The sequence below is a fragment of the Zonotrichia albicollis genome, chromosome 2 (assembly GCF_047830755.1).
Source record: "Zonotrichia albicollis isolate bZonAlb1 chromosome 2, bZonAlb1.hap1, whole genome shotgun sequence".
Taxonomy (NCBI): domain Eukaryota; kingdom Metazoa; phylum Chordata; class Aves; order Passeriformes; family Passerellidae; genus Zonotrichia; species Zonotrichia albicollis.
The window spans coordinates 100212338-100221118 of record NC_133820.1 but is presented as its reverse complement, the minus strand read 5'-3'; positions in this window follow the sequence as shown (position 1 = coordinate 100221118).

Sequence of the window (8781 nt, the reverse complement as noted above, 5' to 3'; positions counted from 1 at the left end):
CACATCAATACACAAAGACGTAGCAAAAACATTACCTATGTCACACCCATGGTCTCCCCAGCTCTTGGTGTAGCATTTCCTTTGAAGTGGTCTGGGGGTTGCACTTCCCATATGACAAAAACAAAAACAAAACAAAACAAAACAAAACAAAAAAAAAAAAAAAAAAAAAAAAAAAGAAAAAAAGAAAAAAAAGCCAGCCAACCTGCAACAAAGAAATCTCACAATGTTTTGGCAAAAGCTCGCAAATTACTCCCTGCTCAAGTTTGTGAGGTTTCATCAGAATCAAGGTCTTTCTCATTTCCTGGTGTAAGAGACTTTGGTGAAAATTCTGGAGTAAACATCTGCATCCAGTGGTGGGTTCAATATCCTCCAACCACAACATGTCATTTACATCGAGGGAAAGGTTAAATATATTTGGGTAAAGCTAACTTCAATTTTCTGAACACAAAGGTTATTCTAAAGGCTAAAAGGTTATTCTATCACAAATTCCACTGAAACTTGGATCAGAGGTGCTTATATTGTTGCTCATACCTCAGAAGAGCCCTCAACCCTGTAGTGTTCTCCATGCTCAACTTGTTCCCAGATCATGGTGCAGATGGGAAAATGAGCTTCTGGCTAAAGAGGATAGTTGCCAGCTGAGCAAAAGCCATTCTGTAGCTTTCATAAGAAACTAAAATCAATGCTGAATGCCTTGTAACTTAGGGCCCATCTCCTAAAACAAAATCCTACTGATAAATTTATGGAAAGAGGAGCTTACAGAAATACCTTGAGATTCCTTTGAGGGGTTAATTGCTCCCTTGGCAGCATGTATGCATAGCACTACAGCAAGCAAGGAAATTATCTGTTCTCAAAGCAAAGAGATAAGTAATGGCTTTGAACAGAAACAGGGGATAGTTAAGCACAACTACAGAAAAATCTTTTAAAAGGTAACATTGTGAAGCACTGGAAATTTGTTGGGAACTTAGTGCAGCTGCCACTCGGTGTTAAAGAACAATTTAGTACTGGTATCAAATGAATGTAGCTGGCCCCAAAGGTCCTTGACACTAGGAGTCAATGATCCAGAGACTAAAGCATCAGTGATCCAATGACTGTTTTGCCACAGCATGAGTGTATGAACTTAACTCAAATGTGTTGGCAAAATTACTCCTGTGAAAATATGCAAGCTAAAGCCACACAAGATGCAAAAACTGAAAACCCAGACTGAATGAAGTTACTGACATCTTAATAGTTAGGAGTTCAAGTATGCAACAGGAAAAACAATGAGATTGAAGAAGATAAAGTCCTGAGACAAAAAGCAGAGATAGGGAAACAGAAATTCAGCATCATCAGAGTTCACTTTGCTCCAAGAAGCAGTGCTTAGCCTAGCAGCACATTAGCCTTGCTTGCCTAATACCTGACTCAGTTAGCCAGGAGACATTTGCTGGGTACAGTTTTTGCACCCTACTTGCAGACTGTCAGCGGACACAGTAGGGAGTCATTCAGACACAAGTGACCCTATCAGGAAAGGTTTCACTATTTCCATTTATTGAGGCCACCCCAGGGGGCTCTGATGGAACTGTCACATGGTGGGATGGCAGGGTGCTGGGTTGTGCCCACACCTGTGTCAGGTCTGGTGTTTTTTGGCTGGTGGGGATCCGCCCTGCTGAGGTTTCAGAGTTCTTCCTGTTCATCTGTGTCATGGTGCCCTTCTTGTGCGTAGCAAAAGCATCTCATGTTTTGTGCAAAAGGGAAAATAGAACAATTTTTCAAGGTTCATAGTATTCTAATAGAGATGGACTGTTTCCAAGGAAAATGTTTCCCCCAGCCTTTATCATTATCATGCAGCCTTAGTACCACCCATATTGTGGGTGATGGAGGGACTGGTCCCCAAATAGCTCTTGGAAGTTAAATTGAGCCTGGGGAGAAGGGAGGGGGTGGGAGAGGATGGGATTAGTCTGGGATTTTCTCACTATCCTACTCTGTTAGCAATTGGCAAATTAAAATAATTTCCCCAAACTGAGTCTGATTGGCCTTTGATGGTAATTGGTAAGTCTATCCACCTGTCCTTTTCTCAGCCCATGGGGTTTTTGCAGTATTTCCTTCCCCTGTCCTATTGAGAGGGTGATAGAGCAGCGTGGTGGGGCCGTGGTGGCCAGGCAAGGCCAACTGGCATGGCAGGCTCCCACCCAGCAGTAAGTGAGGGCATGCTTGTAGACAGCAAATGATTAATAAGAATTTAAGTGTTTCAAAGCCATCAGTATTTTTACCCTACTCATCTCACTCCTTCATCCCACCAAGCCGGAAATATAAAGCATCTTATAAGGTTTTCAAATCCTCTGTAGCTGCCAGATAGGGTATTAAAGTTCAGAGGATGCAAAACAGAGGGGACTATCTTGACAGAAGTAATTGGCTAAAGTAACCAAAATCATATCTGTGTTTTTGTGTGGATGGCAAGTATTTCCTTTGGCTCACATTTTGATACATTACTTGGTATTCTATTTGATCACCAGCAGTTTATAAAAGATCTTACAATGATAGTTATGCTTGTCAGGCCAACCTGACAAGCAAAAACCATAATATCACTAACAAAGCCTTTATCTTAAAACTTGTTTCCTTTTCTAAAGAAATTCTAAATTTCTCTGCTTCGTGCCTTGCCCCAAAACAAAAGCAGCTGCACTGTCATCCCATAGGGTCTGGATACAGACAGCCAGGATGAAAATAACAGCAGCTGTTCTGAATGTCTGAATGTCACCAGGCCACCAGCAGGATCCCCATGGGAAGACCACAATCCTACCACAGAAAGGATCTGTGCAGCACATCTGTTGCTCTTATGGAAATTAAAACACTTTGCTGTGGCTCCAGAATCTTCCATTCCCACAGGTGGTCCTGTCCTTAGATGCCAGAATGCCTTACAGTACAGAGGTGGTGATGAGTCTGAGCAGGCAATTATCTTAGGGCAAGAAGCCTGTCCTAAGTTTATACACAAAAGCCTCTCCAAAGTTTATACACAGCTCTGAAGTAACCATCACTCTTGTGTCCAAATAACTTCAGGGCAGAAACAAGATGTCCATAATAGAAGGATTCCAGATTTTAAGTTGAAGAGGCCAGTTCTTGGTGCAGCATCAGAGACACATTCCAGCCCTCCCAGGTCCTTACAGCCGGTGCTCCCCTCAGAGTGCATGGGAAGCCATGCAGCACCCACTCCATTTTACTGTGCTGTGGAAACAATTATTTAGCACATCATTGTTGTTCTTATCTGACCTCATCCCTGAGAACAGAGAGGTTTTTTCCACACAATTTCTTAGGAAGACATATCTACAAATACATGACATTCTGGAAACTGTGACTTGTATTCATAATACATGATAATTACTGATTTACACAACTAAAATGAATTTCAATTCTCTGGAAAGTAATTGAAGATAATTTCTTGACAAATTATATTGTTTATAAAGACATCTTACTAAATAGTCTTGTTTGTTCCTTAATGTATATGAATTACTGGAAGTCAATGTCATACTGAGAGAAGAGGGTCATGATGTACTGACAAGAAGCAAAAGCAGAGCTTCAGTTGTAAAAAAAAATTTACAATACCACTACTTAGGAAAATATCTATTTTTTTTCTCTAGGTTATGGACTGTTTTTTGGAAGAACTGTTTTTCTCTTTAATATTATCTAATTGCATTTATCAGATCTGGCTGCAACTTAGAGTTTGCATTCCCTGAAAGTTTAAAGTATTTTGGAAAGAAAAACAAGGCTTCTCATAAAAATGAAATATCACCAAGTAATTTTTTTCTATAATAAAAAAATCAATGTATTCATTATTTTTTGTATAGTTGAAACCTCAGGCATCCAAACACCAAGGACTCCTCTGCTAGAGTTCAGAAATTCTTAGAGCACTGAATCCCTAGACCTTAGAGCACCTGTCAAAACAAGGAGGGCTGTGAACTTGAAAAACTTCTCTGGGCCTGGCTTTTGGCAGCTGTTCACATGGAAATTAGAGTAGACTATGTCAGAAAATGGGTGGTTAATGGTACTCTGTGCTCCCAGTTTGGCTAGCTTTAAGAAATTCTGAGAATATAGACTGTTGCCTAGTCCTGTAAAGTGTAGAGGTACCAAAGAGTGCCTTTTAGCACCTATTACCCCAGATCTCAGTCTGGTTTCTCCAACATGAAAATAGCAACTCTGTTTCTCATCTGTTTTGCCTTCCCTCACTTACCAAGAATCCTTTCTTTATCAAAAACCTTCTTACAGTTTTCCACATGATTTTCTGCAAGTTTTCCCAGCAGATGAGCTGTTCCAGGAGCCAATCTTCTTTTTCCATCAATATAAAATGAGGTATTTATTCTTATCCATAGTCACCATGCCTACTACCACCACATAACATGGTCTTGGTGTATCAATTACTCACTTTCCCATTGTCAACCGGGCCAAAATCCTAATTTCTGTAGGATTCTACATGGAAAAGAACCTAGGTGTAACTATGGCCTGTTGCAAACACAGGCAGGTCTTTACCAGGACTTCTTCACAGCTCTGTGAACCTTTGTTCAAAAATTTGTCCTGCAAGATGCCAGCAAGAGGCACACATTGCAGTCAAGACACAGTAGAAACTCTACCCCATGTGCTTTAACCATGGATGTAGGCATTGTAATATAGGCAATCCACAGTTCTACAGGAAAACAATGCTGAATGATGGAGTCAACATAAGACAAACATTGTTTAAAGTAATTTATTCTTCATATTTTGGGTCCATAACTTCTGTGGGGCAATTCTCTGAGGCAGTGGAGCCCAAGCTCCTGCCTCCTCCTTGAGGAGGTTAACCCACAGCTAATCAATGCCTGCACTAGAAATACAAGTCCTCAGTGTGTGTTCAGCCAGATGTGGAGGTCAGTTCTTGGCTGTTTCATATCCATAAATGTCAGTTGTAAGCATCTGTGTTCCACCTCGTCTCCATAGCCAGCAGCAGAGCTTGCAGGCTGCTTGCAGCTTCTGAGGAGCTCAGTGCTTTCAGGAGCTGAAGGTTCCAAGCACTCCTGCCCAGATGCTTTCAGGGTCCATGACCACGGGCCAAACTTCCTGGAGTGATCCTCAGCAGCTGACAGCCTGCAGAAACAAGCTGCTCTGGGACCTCCCATGTCGGCAGTGAAGAATGTGCTCTGCACTGTGTGGCACGAGCAGCGCACCTCTCTGTCCTCCTGAACCACCTCTTTGTCCTCCTGAACCACCTCTGTGTCCTCCTGCACCACCTCTGTGTCCTCCTGCACCACCTCTGTCCTCCTGCAGCACATCTGTCCCCCTGCAGCACATCTCTGTCCTCCTGCAGCATATCTCAGCCTCACATGCCAGAACCCAACAGCCATACTCTCCACCTGTCCCTTCCAAACACACCAGTCCAGGACTAAGGCTCCAGGATGAGGCCCAAACACCAGAATTTTCCTAGATCCTGTGAAACTAACTGAAATGCCAGTCAGTTCTGTAGCAGAATGATTGTTTTGGAACAGTAGATAAATTTTCATGGGAAATGCCATGAGATCAGGTGTCCTCCAGCTTTATTTGGTTTCTTTCAGCTGTTGAACTAAACAAAGTCCTATTCTTAGGGAAAGAATCCTACAAACACATACAAAGTGATCATCTTTCACTACATGGAAAGGACATCTTGAGGTCATTTTGGATTTTCTCTGAAAAAAGCCTGATGTTCAGAAGCTACCAAGAGGGCAAAGAGATTGCGAAGAGTTACTAGTAAAAGAACGGAGAACAAAACAGGAAATGTTATTATACTGATGCAATACATCCTTATCTTGAGCACTGGGTGTGATTCTAGTCTTCACTGACAAAAAAGATATTGTAGCATGAAAATAAGTTATTAACTTATTTAATAAGTTATTAAAAAGAGTAAGGGTATCAGAGGCAAAGAGGGCTTTTGCCACAAGAATAAACCAAATTGTCTGTCACTCTTTGGCTGAGAAAGAGGAGGGCTTTCAGCACCAGGAAAAATTACACTGGAAACTATTTTTCAGTACCTCTCATGAGAAAGGAAACAGGGAAATGATCAGACATACTGTTAAAGCAGAAAACACTACTCTTTCACATAAAAAGTAAAACCCAAAACTAATTGCCATGTGAAGTTTTTAGTAAAGTAAATGCACAGCTGGTTTCAAGAGCCCTGACTCAAGGAGAGGCACACTGATCACCATGTAAGGTGCTGTTGGAAAAGCTGCTTTAAACTGAGGCTTCCATCCCCCGTGGTTGACACTGGCAGAGTTTATTATCCTCTTCTTCACTCATTATTGATGGCTTGTGCTTTTGGTTGGCAATAGGATAAAGACCTGGGGGTGGTGGGTGGGGGAGGCTGTGCAAGCTGGTATGATAATAATTACATAAACAGGGAAAGAGAAGAAATGCAAAATTCACTCATTTGAATTTATATTCCAGTTATTTCATTTCATCTCACAAGAACGGTGATTAATAATAATTCTGCTATGAGCCAAAAGAGGGGTTTTTTCCATTTCCATGGAATTCCTGCATTCTGGAGATTTGTTCCTGTAAGTTCTCAGTTGTGTTTTTGGGAAAAGTTTGCTCATTTCCTCCTCTTTGTTCTTACTTTGGAGCAGAAAAACCTTCTAGGGAAGAAAAGAAAAAAAAAAGGCTCACAACAACAAATTTCCATTCTTCGTGGCTCAGAAATACAGAGTAATGCAGATATATGCAAAAATGCTTCTCCAGAGAGGGGACAATTAAACAGATTAATTTTGAGCATTGAGGACAAATGTAAAGTAGCAAGATTTTGCATTTCTAAGCAAAGAAACCTAATATTTTATACCAACAGACAGTTTCCCATTCCAAATACCAGTTCAAAGCCCTTTTGGGAAACAGACTTTCTGGCAGTCTCTTCCTTGGTGTTTCTTACTAGCCACTTAAGTCCCACAGCACCACACAGCCCTGTTGAAAGCTCAGTGCACTCACTTGTGCTGGGCATTAGGGGCACCCTCTGGGCACCCTGCTCAAGCAGCCCTTCTCTGGAGCCACGGTGTTCTCTCACTGCCTCACTGCTCATGGCTTCACCTTCTGGGTTCTGCCAGCTGGTCACTCTGCACCCTGAGAGTGCAAAAGGAAATGAAACCTGCCTTGTGCTCAAATTGCCAGGGAGACATGAAGGAGCTGCTGCTCCACCAAGGCAGGGTCTAGACTGCAGACACATTGTACAGCTTGGCAGGGCACTGCCTCAACTGCAGGCTCCGTTTGCATTAAAGCAGAGAATTTGGGGAAAAAATGTGCATGCAAAAGCAGCAGATTTGGGCATTTCTAGGTCCTTCCCCTGCTGTGGAAACTATACCTCAATGTGAAGGAGAAACCATATTTCACCTCCTTTCTATTTACAAAAGAGCAGCTGAAGCAAGTAAGCGGAAAAGAAGGAAAATTCAAGTACGCTTTGTTTTATCACCTAATGTGGACATGTTGGTATCTCTCAGGGTACATAAACATCTGTCACAGACATCTTTTCATAAAAATCCTTTCTTTAGGATTTTTCCCCCTTCTGAGAAGCTGTGGCCTCAGCAACAAAATGTAAACAATGGTTACCTGCTGCTGTGGAATGCAACAGGTGGATCCGTGATTGGTCTGCTGTGGATATTTGGATTTACTGATCACTCACGGCAGAGCTGGGTCTCGCTCTCTGCTGAGACACAGACCTTTGTTATTCATTCCTTTTCTATTCTTAGCTTAGCTAGCCTTCTGAAAACTTTTCCTTCTCTTTCTTTTTAGTATAGTCATAATGTAATACATATATATCATAAAATAATAAATCAAGCCTTCTGAACATGAAGTCAACATTGTCGTCTCTCTCTCACCCTGAAGACCTTTGTGACCACTGTCACAAACATCCCTAATGTAGAAGTAAGTAATAGAAATTACGAAGGTAATGGAAAAAAAATGCATGAGTTCAGTGAATATTCACCCAGCAAAGACTGACAAATCACGGCAGGTAAGCCCTCACACACTCTTGATTCCAGAGTAAGTGTGCACTCTGTACTGGGCTCCCAAGTGCAGGCAGCCCTGAATGTTTGGTCAGATAATTGTACAAGTGAGGGTCACACCCTCTATCCAGAGCACTGACTAGCTCAGCGAGGATCTTGAGGCTCTTGTATCTTAAAAAAATTGTCTGACATCCTCAGGGGACATTAGGGAGTTGCACAGCAGGTAACACATGGATCATAGGCCAGGCCAAGCCAAGGGTGCCCCACACTGCCTCAGCAGCCTCAGTGCAGACACTCCCACACTGCGGCAGATGTCACAGGACAGGTGGGTGACATGGACTTGGCTGGGTCAGACACTGCACTCCCAGACAGTGCCAAGATTCGTAAAAGAAAAGTGATTTAGTTGTTCTAGACTGAGAACAATCCACAATGGCCAGACAAGGCTTTCAGTCAGAAAATTAACCAGAAACCAGAAGACCCAACTTCTAAGGTCTGTAAGGGCTTCTACATCTGAGGAAGAGCACTCCATCTTGTATCCTGAAACTGGGATGCTACTTGTTTGGAATTTATTAGTCAGGAGGAAAACAGAGAATGGCCAAGAGTGAATTTGGCTCTAACCATTTAGGGGATGGAAATTAATAAGAAATTTATATTCTGAGCCTCTGACTCCTTTTAAGTGGGTTGAGCTCTCACACATTTGCTTCCAAGAGGCAAATCTGTACTGCCAGGTACAAGTTCAGCCAGGTACCTCAGAAGGAGCAGAAAGTGTCCTAGGAGAAGCTGGGGGAGCACATTCTTCTTCAGAGCAAGGCAGGTCACCAGACTGCTC